Here is a 12,300-nt window from a genome sequence, read left to right as displayed (position 1 = left end):
AGTTCAGAAGGATTCAACCCTGTGGACCCACTAGGCAATACCCTGTATGCCCACACTGTCCTCCATACTTCCAGGATAACCTTGCTTCCTTTGCCAGTTGTATAGTATTCTTTATGACTCTGTAAAAGCACTCAACAGCTCAGTTCCCAGTGGTTTTGCACACAATTCCATTTCTTTTAAAGTATGAATTGAATGTTTTAAATGAGGACTGGAGCCTATTACCTGTTAGAATCACTTTAGGTAACCCTTCTCTCAGAACTATCTTGTCTAGGAAGCATACCACAGTTTGAGTATCTGTCTTAGGCACTATATCTATGTCCGGCCATTTTGAAAAAGTGGTCAAAATAGCACTATGTGATACTTAGTCTCTCTTGCCTCATAAATAGAACAAAATATCTAATCAAATCCCTTCCCAGGGCATCTCCAGATTCTCGATGGGACACAGAGGGGGCTTGAAAGTTGCAAATATTGTTTTCAGAGTTATTTCATCACCCACACTCTATGACTTTCTTCTCAAGATAAGTTGTTGACTCTACTCTTCATTTTGGCTATGCCCAAATGTACCTTATGCCATATGTTGAGTAATTTGGCTTTAATTAAATCAGGCAGGATTACTGTCCCATTACGCAATACTTTGTTTTACTCAACTGAGTGTTCATGCTTCAATTCCCAGTAGACACACAGATCTTCTTCAAGGTCTTTTTTGCTAGGCCAGCCCTCAATCACCCACCTTTGGGGCATATTCTCAAGGATCTATCGCCGAGTTATCAGCACTTTATAGGAGCCAAAGTTGCTATAAATGTATCGCCCCATTCACAAGCTGGTGCTAACAGCCCATATCACCAGTTTGCGTGCGATAGCAAAAAACATCGCCACAGATGACCCCGGCAACTAACACTAATGATGCAGAGTAGGTGTTCCCGTGCAAAAAGCCGCTACAACACCACTCCACAACATTCTCAACGACCAGCCAGATTGGCGATAAGATCACAAAACATGCGATAAGGCGCGTTAGCAGCAGGATTTTAACACCTGCTCTTACCTGGTGCAAAGTCTTACAACAACCAGCACCAGACAAGGGAGCACAGCCCATAGCCACACATGAAGAACAACAGATGCCCTAGAGCAACTGATCATGCAGCCCGGAGCCCCAATAGGGCAACAACACCCACCGCCACAACCCTCAGGACCACACCCCCCCCGAGCCCTACCCCAGGCAACCCCCACTGCCCCCCGCCCCCATTTGGACAAAGATATTGCACATCAACTCCACAAAATCATGATCCAAACAATTCACCTGAAGTTCCACAATCACAACACCTTACATATCTGTGTGGACAGAAAAAGGGAAATCATACATTTATCTCATACTATCCAAAAAATACGTTTATTACTGAATAAACCCAAAACAACAATTCTGAAGAGTCATGGCAGGTCTTCTCAGGACATTCTGTAAGTCACTGCTTGCAAGGCAGAAATCTAGATAAGAAGGTGTGTCATGCGCTCATCAAAGTACAGAGAGAGAGAGCGTAAGAGAGAGAGATACAGAGATAAGGAGAGAAAGAGAGTGAGAGAGAGTGACAGAGAGTGAGAGAGAAAGAGAGAGAATGAGAGAGAAAGAGAGAGTGAGTGAGAGAGGGAGGGAGAGAGAAAGAGAGGGAGAGAAAGAGAGGGAGAGAGAAAGAGAGGGAGAGAGAGTGCCGACACTGCGGGCCCAGGCCTCACTGCTCACCTGCTGCCACCAGTGTGTCTCCAACCACATGCCGGTATACACTGCAGTCCCCCAGGTCCCTTATCTGAAACAGTTTACAGAGACATGAATGGCAGAGTCCATACAGTTGCAGACGCCATCATTGCTTGCCTTTCCCTGCGCACACAGGCTGCTGCACCCCAGCCCCTCCCGCCACCCAGCGGGGATTGCCCATCCCTGCGCAACCAGGCCTCACTGCTCACCTTCCGCCACTGGCGTGTCTCCAAGAGGGCCCACCACGTGCCGGTGGGAGCTCCAAACCCGGGGCCTGAGACCATGGCACCCTCCACATCATGCAGCACTGCACCACGGGCCACCAGGTCACACACTTGATTTTGGGTCCTGATTTTGCAATGGCAGTGACCATATCAGTGCACACGGCATCATCGCAGGCTGCACACCTGCTCAGCTCTTGAGGTGCCACTAACTCTGTGAACCACAAGGCAGCGCCACTTGGCAGGAGGCCCACACTGCCCGCTGGCTCAGGCACACACTGCGGTCCAGCAGGGCTCACACTAATCCTCACCAGTCCGGACCACCAGGACGGCGCATCATCGCAGGCTGCACACCTGCTCAGCCCTTTAGGTGCCACTACCTCAGTCCACTGCAAGACACTGTCCTGTGGCGGTGTGCCTGTGCCTGCCGCAGTGTATCCGGTGCCACCAAGTCTGTGCACCGCTAGCCATGGACCCCTTATGATTGAGTCCCATGGTGCAGATGCCATCATGTCACCCCCGGCACTGGGCAATGTGAGGTGTCAGTGCCCTAGGCCCTCATGCATAAATGATAACCACACAGAGACACCCAGTCAGAGAGTGGAAATGGCATCCAGCACGGGCACCAAACCCTTTTTATTGGCAGGGACACATATCCTGTGACGTCTGTACCGGATGGGTGTGGTGTGGGTGTAAACCAGTCGTGAGGGAGTGGCTGTGGCATGCTGACAACTAGACCTGTGAGCAGCAGATCCCTACAGAGAAGACCTGAGACACGTGGCGTTGTCCCCCCCCTGTGAGCGTAAGTGGAGTGGGCTGTCCTGGCGTATGACAGTCCAGCGTAATGGTGTGAACAATGACCCCGGGGCTCTGAGTGTGGTTCTGCCCTTGGCTGGACAAGGAAGTAACTAATGGATGTGTCACTGTTGTAGTGTCGGTGTCACCCAGACCGCAAATGGCAATGTGTCACCCTGTGACCCAAATCCCACAACATGAGCAACATGGACATAAGGGGGAATCACTGACCCTACATTCATCCATACTTCCACACTTGAAAGACATGACACATCTGTGTGAATATGAATGTTTATTGCACATTCAGTGGAGTGTCACAGCTGGAGCAGTACAGGGACATGCACTTTACATTGGTGGCCCATGGAGGGCCATTCAGAGTCCTTCAGTGAATGACAAGTACATCAGAAGAGGAGGAGTTCAGTCCATAGTCTGATAGCTGTGTCATTGGTGACCAAACAAAATATGGCAGTCCATGTCGAGGTCCAAGGTGAGTGTCGCAGAGTGCATCGGGGGACAGTGGAAGGTGATGATGCGGAGGGCAGAGCCAAGAAGTAACAGGCCACATGGCGACGATGAATGCTACTGCGTCCTTCTGACCACGAAGGCAGATTCATCCGCATCTTTGTCCTTTGCTGTTGCATGTGCCTCACATGTGGGTGGTGGTGTCCTGTCTCCAGCACTGTGTGGCAGTGATACCTCAGGGGCGGGAGGTGGAATGTCTGCCGCACTATGTGGCACTGACACATCAGGGGCCGGAGATGTGGATGGGGTGGTAGCAGCAGCATGCATCAGCACAAGGCCTTGTGGCAGCAATGCCATGAGGAGGGTCTTTAGGGCATTGAGGGACCCAGCTACCTCTCGCTGGTGTGCAGCCGTGGCAGCCGCTCTTTCCGCCTGCATCTGCTCCATGTTCTCCATGATCCTCCGCATGTGTCCCAACTCCTGGGCGAGTTCGCTGGAGGTACTCTGACTAGACAGTCGTTCTTGTCAGGACTCTAGCGATGTCAGCCATGGTTCGTTGGAGTTCATAGAGTGGACTGTGGGTAACCATTAGGGACTGTGAGTGGTCCGTGATGGGACTTAGACACCCACGTATGGCATCTAGTTTGGCTGCCATGCAGTCGAACCCCACCTGCACCTGTTCAGCCAGCTTCTCCTGGCACCCCAACACATGGCGTTGGAAGGCCATGTGTTCGTCGTGGGGGTCCTGGGAGGCAGCCATGGTGGTGGGTGCTGCCTGCTGTGTGTTCTGTGAAGGGGGTGGGTTCTCCTCATAGCAGCTGGGCTACCCTGCTCTTGGAAGTGGGCTGCGGAGGCTCTCCACAAGCTGTTGGAGGGCGTCGGAGTCGAAGGTGTTGTGGTCCTCTTCGTCATCAGAGAAGAGAGGTTCGGCCTGCTCTGCAGGAGGTGTTGGATTTCCCCCTGCAATGTGAAGGGAAGATGCAGTTTAACATTGTGTTCACGTGTATGTTGACGCATTGTACATGTTTACATGTTTACATTCAGAATGCATGACAGTGTAGATTGTGACTGTTTGGGGGGAGCTGCCTATTTGATGCAGGACAGTGGACATTCCGACAACATCACGGATGTGTGTTTGTACTTGTACATTTTCAACTCACATTTCCCTGCAATGCCAAATGTGATTGGCCAGATTCTACGCACATGCGGCACCAGTTGTGTCCTCTTTTCTGTTGTGGACGTGTTTAAGGGTGGGCGGACAACTCCGTTCTGCCCATGGAATGTGTGGAGATTTGCCCTTCTGCCTTCCGCGATAATAGGCAGAAAAACAGGGCAAATCTCCGCACACTCGGGGCATAACGGAAGTTGTCCGCCCGCAGTATTATATACATAAAAAAATAAATGTTTAAATGTGCAGTTCTCAGAAGAAGACGCGCTGGAAGAGGTATGAAGCCTGGGGACACCACCGATAGGGTAAGGTTATTTAAACATTTATTTTTTTATGTATTTAATACTGCGGGCGGGAGGCGGGATGTGTGTAAGGGAACTATGCGGAGGGTGCAGAGATTGGTTCCATCTCCATGCCTCACCGCGTAGGTCCCTTATGCACATTACGCCCACCTTTAGACGTGTTGCGGTTGGTACCACGTCATTGTCAATTGTGATGTGCTCTGCATGTAATGTGTGTGTGCCGCATTTTGGGGGAGTCGCCGCTGCAGCTCCGATTTAGCTGCCCCTTATCCCTTACATGCGGTGTGCCTCTGGCTTCTGTGCTTATGCAGTGCTGCGGTGTTGCATACTTGGTGGGAGTTGGGGGGTCTGGGGCATGGTTTGTCCGCAGATGTGCTATGCTTAAATGTGCATGTGTGCCATTGTGCCCATCTCCCCCCGTCCCCCACGTTACCTACCCTGTTGCTGTTGTGTATGGTCATGTTGAGCAGTGTCCGGGCCCCCAACTCCTGCCACCGTCTCCCCACTGATGACTGTGGACACCATTGCCTCCATCTCGTCCAGCTCCTCCTGTGGCGCTGGACTCCCACCTCCAGTCTGCATTGCTGCCTTCTGGTTGTTTGCGAGTTTCTGCTTGGTTTTGCACTTCACATCATTCCAGCGCCTCTTGCCTCTTCCATTGTCCTCTTCAGCACTCCGACTGCATTCACCTTGTCCACGATGGTCTGCCATATTCCATTTTTAGTTGCCAGTTACACAGTGGAGGTGACAACAGTAGTTGATGGTGTTTTATCACCTCCGTTATCAGGATCCTGTTTTCCTGCGGACTGAATCGCTTCTTCCTACTCTTCTTGTCCTTGCCTTTCCCTGACCCCGAAGTCCCAGGCTGGTCCTCCGGGGGGCTTGTGGGGTTCTGGTTGTCCTCTGTACTTGCTACAGCCACCTCCATTGTGCTTTCCTGTTGTTTGGCTTTAGTTTGAATGTTTTTTTTCAACTTTTGTAGTGCATTTTCACGCATGACGCATGGGCAGTGCAAGCCTGTGGCTGGTTTTCACGGATTTTTGTGTCGCGATTGGTGTCATCGCTACTATTTTTGCATTTGTGTTTCGCGTGTTTGCGGTGTCGCATTGATTTTAATGCATACATTTGGCGTGTTATCGTGAGACTATCGCATGGTACCACTGTGTTGGGTTATACCACGTTAACACAGAGTTATTTTCACGTGATAGACTGCGATGTGAAGAGTTGCGTTAAGCTAATTTTGCGGTAGTTATCACACGTTCTTGAGAATATGACCCTTTTTATCTTCTGTAATACCACATCTTTTTCCACTGCTTCTCCTTTACCACACATTACCACAGCAATCTCTGCTACACAACACCTTTCATACTCATTCTCAGACATTGCTTTTATAAAAAGCGGCATTTGTCTTAAAAAGTCTGCAATTTTATTTTTAACTCCTGGTACATATTGCACATTATAATGATAAAATAAAAAATTTGAGAAGCATTCAACAATCCCTTAGTGGTCAACACTTTGGTCAATGGCATATTATCACTTTGCAGCATAATGCATGAGCCCCAAATGTATGCCCTGTAATGTTCTTCCCCCCACCCCACAGGCTAAAGCCTCTCTTTCAATTACAGAGTATTTTTCCTCTGTGGAGGTTAGTGAGCACGATGAAAATGCAACTACACATTCCTGGCCCGTCCTATCAATTTGTCTCAGCACCGCACCTAGGGGCTCATTAGGATGGTGGGCGGAGGCACATCTGCGGTGCTGGCGGAAAATGTCATTTTCCGCACTCCAGTAGCAGTTTTCACGCCCGCCATATTACCATGGGCAAACATAGCCCATTTCTCGTCTGCCGCAGTGCGACGTGAACCGCCAGAAATATGCGCCCGCCCCTGCGGTGGTGGGAGTCATTAGAGACCCACTGCCGTGCGGTATGACGTCCCATCCCCGTACAAATCAGGATGCCCCAAACAGCCCGGTACACCGCATCAGAGAAACTACCCAACCAGAGACGGCGGAAGCACGACAGCGGAGCTCGAAACCAGAATCCCGGTCCCCTCCATCCGATCCCGACCGCAATGGATCCAGCTATACAAGCCTTTCCGGTGCTGTACCTGTTCCACTACCAGCAAATAATGGACCGTCGCGTACAACGCCGCAGGTACGCAATCACACAACTCCGCATACAACCACAACACACAATACAACACTCTGGTGGGGACAGGAACACATCTTCAAGTGTACCCACACATGTCCTACCTTCAAGAAAATCACCCCTCCTCATCCTAGTCACCCATCAACCGCGAAATCACTGCAATGTCCCGGTCATGTCACTGCCTCGGTGCAGACACTGGAAAACCCGCGCACAATGTAGTAGGCAGGACCAGCGCCAGGCATGGGCAGTCTAAAAAGATTTACAGGGCTCCACCTCCACCCTTCACACACTACGCCCCCCACACCCATTTGGAGACATGCTGTGTGCTCCTCCTGTGCCCCTCCTGCACAATTCATCTGCCAGGTCTAGCCAGACCCTGCAACTCACACACCAAACAACCAGGGAGCCTGTCTTAGAAGGTGGGGGTGCACAGAAGCTATGGGGCAGGGCATCCCTCCTAGTTACTCCTACCCTCCACTCATGTCAAGCAAACTGAGTCCAATCACAAAATGAAGACTCAAACTGCACACGAACATCCTCTGAACTGTCCACACTGCCTGTCAAGTCACTCAGACACACCCCATGCTGACACACAGCCACATACACATACCAGATGTCAGCAGAAATGGAAGACAATAAATGGGCCAGCCAAAAGTGAAGTGGACTGTGCTGGAAAGCTATGGAGCAAGCCACAAAGCATGTGTACATCACATGCAAGAGAAGGAACATATCACACTACCCTTAGGTCATAAAATCAGACATGGTTGGCCCAGTGAGTGAAATTAAACCAAAGTGACCTCTGTTCAACAACTTAGGGAGACATCAAGTCAAGCCATGCATAGGCACAGGAATGATAGGTAGTGTCCGAAGTCAAACAGTGATCAGCCACACATCTGTGTCAACCAACTTGACATGTGTATGTCATCATCACAACACACATGGCACATTGTCACACTCCCTGACTGTCAAACCCAAGTTGGACCTTCACACATGCCCCTCCTCTACCCACCTCATGCCTGCAGCACTCAACACCAGTGTTAAACACACAAAATGGTGCAAATGATGTCCTGTGAGTACACTGACAACCAATCACACTCCCTAGGGTGCATCCACAAACATCACACCCACACTCAGGGATTCCTGAGCCAATGCAGACACAAAAACAATAGCCAAACACAAACCTTACAAACAACATACACAGAAGTCCAACAAGCCCACATATGGCCAACCAGACATTGGAAAGGCAATGGGACCCCAGATAGAACAGGAGTACACAACATTGTCACTCAGGACCAATGCACAGACACCATATCCCAACCCAAACAAGAATTGTATCATCTCAAAACAATCATGAACACATACTGGGATCAATGGGACAATAAGCTAACACAGACAGAGACAATGTGGCGTAAATGCATGACAGCTGCACTCAACACAGAGGCCACTTACAAGCCATTGCATCACACTAGAAACATCACAGAGCTACTCACTGGCTCAGGGTTGGAATAAATGCAGTCACTTACACCCAAAGTCACCCTTCCCAGAATAGTCACCCCCAACTTGCTGCTGATAGGCCCTCAAATGTCCATCCAGCTCTGTCTGTGTCACTGCCAAGATGCGGGCCATTAGTGGTGCCATGCTCCTGCGTGCCAATCTGCCAGTCCGAGGGAGCAGCCCCAGCGTCATCCCTGCCTTGTTTTTGCTCAGCCGGCAGATGTCATCTCACCTCTTGTGTCAGTGTGTGTCCCGTCGGTTGGAGACACCCAGAACCTGCACCTTGCATGCAATGGCCCTCCATACGGCCTTACGCTGGTGGATTTTGAGCTGCAGGCATGGAAGACAAGAAGAGGAGGTTTCAGTGACACTGTGTTATGTACCATTGTGTCTCAGTACAGGAGCATGCACACACTCAGCACAGCTATTCAGATATGATTAGCAGAGACAATACAGCATGACATGTAGTACATTAGCATGAGATAATCATATCTAAAAGCATGCAGGTATGAGGATGGACACAGTACCTGGCCATCTCATACACATGCAGAATGCCAGCACAGAATGCAAGGTAAAGAAGGCCCACATCTGCAATGCAGTATGTGAGGGAGCAAGACATACATTACATTGCAAATGATTTGTCGTGGCAGACTCACTGTCCAACACTGCACACCCCTCAATGTCCTTGGCCTGTGAATGGCTACCTGTGTCATGTAGGTCACATATAGGGACACGATCTTACAATCTCACACCCTTATCAAGGTCTGTCTTGTGCAATCCACAGGCCTAAGATAGCTCATTGAGGAATAGTGTAGCAGACAACCCATATGTCTCACTCTGTCAATTCAGTGATGGGTCCCTGTCAAATTGGGTAGTAACTGTGCAGGCATGGGGGGGTCACAGTGCGGTCTAACGTGGGCCATCAGAACTGCCAGGCATTTCACTCTGTTACATAATGCTGACATAACCATGGTGGCAATATAAAGTCAAACACATTTCCATCAGTACCCTCGGGATGGAAAGTCTTTGTAATGTCACAGATGAACCTGTGAAGAACCTCATGGACCCAAACATCCATTAGCAAAGGCAATTTCTGTCCTGACTCCCACTTACCAAACTTGCAGTGTCACTGTATGGCTGCAAAAATAATGCATGTCCCTCCCATCCTGATATGCAGCCCGGCAAATGTGTAAAATAGGCCACAAACCCCTTTCCCTGAAGTCAGCATGCTAGGCAGTGTATCACACAAACCCTCACTCTCAGGCACATACTGCACCTGATCAACATCATATGTGCACTTTCTGCACTCCCCTACTTTCACTCTGAAACACTTACCATGACATCAGGAGCACCATATAGCCTCCCATACTGTGTGAGCACCTCGTCCACCCGGACCTCCAGCTCCTCTGTGGTGAAGGGACGGGCCCTGATGTTCTCAGTCCTCGCCATCACTGGGTCCAGGAGACAGGAACAGGAGCAGTTGGTGGTGAAGGGTGTCAGTCAGCAGTGTCTGGAAGCAGTGGAAATGTGTGGCTCTCTCCCACACATATATAGCCCCCTGGGGTTGTTTCAGTGGTACTAAGCTACTGCAATTGGTGTTCAAGGTCAGCTTTTTTCAATTGCATCCAATGACCGGCCCCGCGGTAGCGGAGCGCGCCGACTGCGATTTTCTAAATTACATTTAGCTACCGCGATTGCGGTTCCCATTGGCTGTATGGACATGGGCATTGGGGGTGACACGCCACTGGGGCCAGGCGGTTGCTACCGCTATTGTGCATCTTACAATTGCATCTAATGACCCGCCCTGCCGTAGCGGAGCACGCCGTAGTGGAGCACGCCTACCGCCATTTTCCAAATTGCATTTGGCTACCACAATTGCGGTTCCCATTGGATGTATGGGCATGGGCATTGGCGGTGACACACCGCAGGGGCCAGGCGGTCGCTGCCATGATTTGGCCACTTGATATTGGTGCCTATGGCCATGATTGTGGTGGCGGTGCACGCTTATGGGACCTATGGACATATCATGCTGTGGCAGTGTCAATGGCCAGTTCTCAACATTGAACAGTAGACACATGAATCATGCCACCAGATAGTGCTAACCAATGCTAGTGTGACATTTAGCCCACTGATGACTACACATGCCATGTCAGTGCACAGGATTACAGGCACGGTCATGTACTCACTCACATGTCACTTATGAAATAGTTGTGCATGTACACAGATCTGTGATGAGCTGGACTCTCACATATGTACACATTTCAATGTGTGACATAAGCAACACACAGTAATGAAGGTCTGACCACATAATGTGCCTATTTCACAATGTAGATTGCTGAACTCATGTTAATACTTGCTCTTTATGCACACACTGTTAACATTGTGTTGTTAATGTGTACGCTGTCCGACTTAGGTAAGAAGATGTGGCAGGCACAGCAGCTATGTAGAAGCTAGCAGTGTTGCTGTCTCACACATGTGCTGTGTCAACTACTCTCAGGGCTGGTGACACAAGATGTTGAAATGTACCTTTTGGCATTCACATAGTCTGAATCTGTTTTGGATGTACTCACTGTGTGAATACTGGACAAGTGTACGACTAGTTTAGATCAAGGTGTCCCTACCTGTAAGTTGTGCTGTAAGCTGAAGTTTGTTGCCAGTCATTGTTGGCGCTGTCTCAGTCAACACATAAGATGTCGGACACATCTCATAGGGGGATTGAATTGACATGTGTCCCCTTTCATCTCATCAAGGAGGTGACCAAATGTGCATCGTCCATTCACAGTGCTGGCAGACATGGAGGATGAGGACATCCTACAGAAATTCCGTCTGGATTGACCGACCCTACAAGACCTATGTGCTCTGTTGGAGCCCCATCTGAGGCCTCACAGAACCTATCTGACTGCTTTGACACCAACGTGTAAGGTGATGGCGGCCCTGCATTTCTTTGCTACTGGTTCATTCCAGTACACAGTGTCCAACGCAGATGGGGTGTCGCAACCTATGTTCAGTATGGTGCTACGTGATGTCCTGTCCGCCATGATGACCCACAAGGACAAATACATTCATTTACCCAGGAAGGTGTGACTTGGCGGCTGTGAAGTGTGATTTTTCTGTCCTTGGCCACATCCCTAATGTTGTTGGTGCCATTGACTGCACACATGTTGGCCTGGTTCCACCACAGGCACGTGAGCACATCTACAGGAACAGGAAGCATTTCCATTCCATTAATGTGCAAGTGGTATGCCAGGCGGATATCATAATCTCACATGTCTGTACCAATTTTCCTGGATCAGCCCATGACTCCTACATCCTGCGTAACAGCATCGTATCACAGCTGATGGCAAATCTGCATCCAGAGCATGTGTGGATTGTGGGTGAGTATGCAGAGTCAAGTAGTGTGCTGTATGTGTGACATGCTGTTCTCAGCTACTGTTTATCTTACAAAATTGCTCTGTGTATCTCACACCTAGGTGACTCTGCATATCCCAACCGGCCTTGGTTGCTGAGCCCACTGAGGAATCCCAGGACCCCGGGTGAAGTCCGCTACAATGATGCCCATGGGAGGACACGTCGTGTGGTAAAGCATACTTTTGGTCTACTTCAGTCACGATTTTGTTGCCTGGACAAGATGGGAGGTGCACTGATGTACTCTCCCCAAAAGGTGTGTCAAATCGTAGTTGCATGCTGCATGCTCCACAACCTGGCCTTGCGCAAAGTGATCCCCCTGCTCCTGGACGATGATGAGCAGCCGAGGCCCCCGCCTGCAAACCCACACATGTCCAGTGACGAGAATAGTGGAGAGGAGGAAGGTGTCGAACTGCGTCAACAGCTCATCAACCGCTACTTCCCTTGAAGGTGAGTGAAAACGTACAACGGTGGCATTGTCTGCTGATTTTGTTGTTGGTAAAAAGGCCTAGGGGAGCTTTGTGACTGCTGCCTGTTGTTGGCTCTGTGCTGGCTGCTAA

The sequence above is a fragment of the Triturus cristatus genome, chromosome 7, assembly GCF_964204655.1.
Source record: "Triturus cristatus chromosome 7, aTriCri1.1, whole genome shotgun sequence".
In the NCBI taxonomy this organism is placed as follows: Eukaryota; Metazoa; Chordata; class Amphibia; order Caudata; family Salamandridae; genus Triturus; species Triturus cristatus.
The sequence above is the reverse complement of the archived record's forward strand: the minus strand, read 5'-3'. Positions refer to the sequence as shown.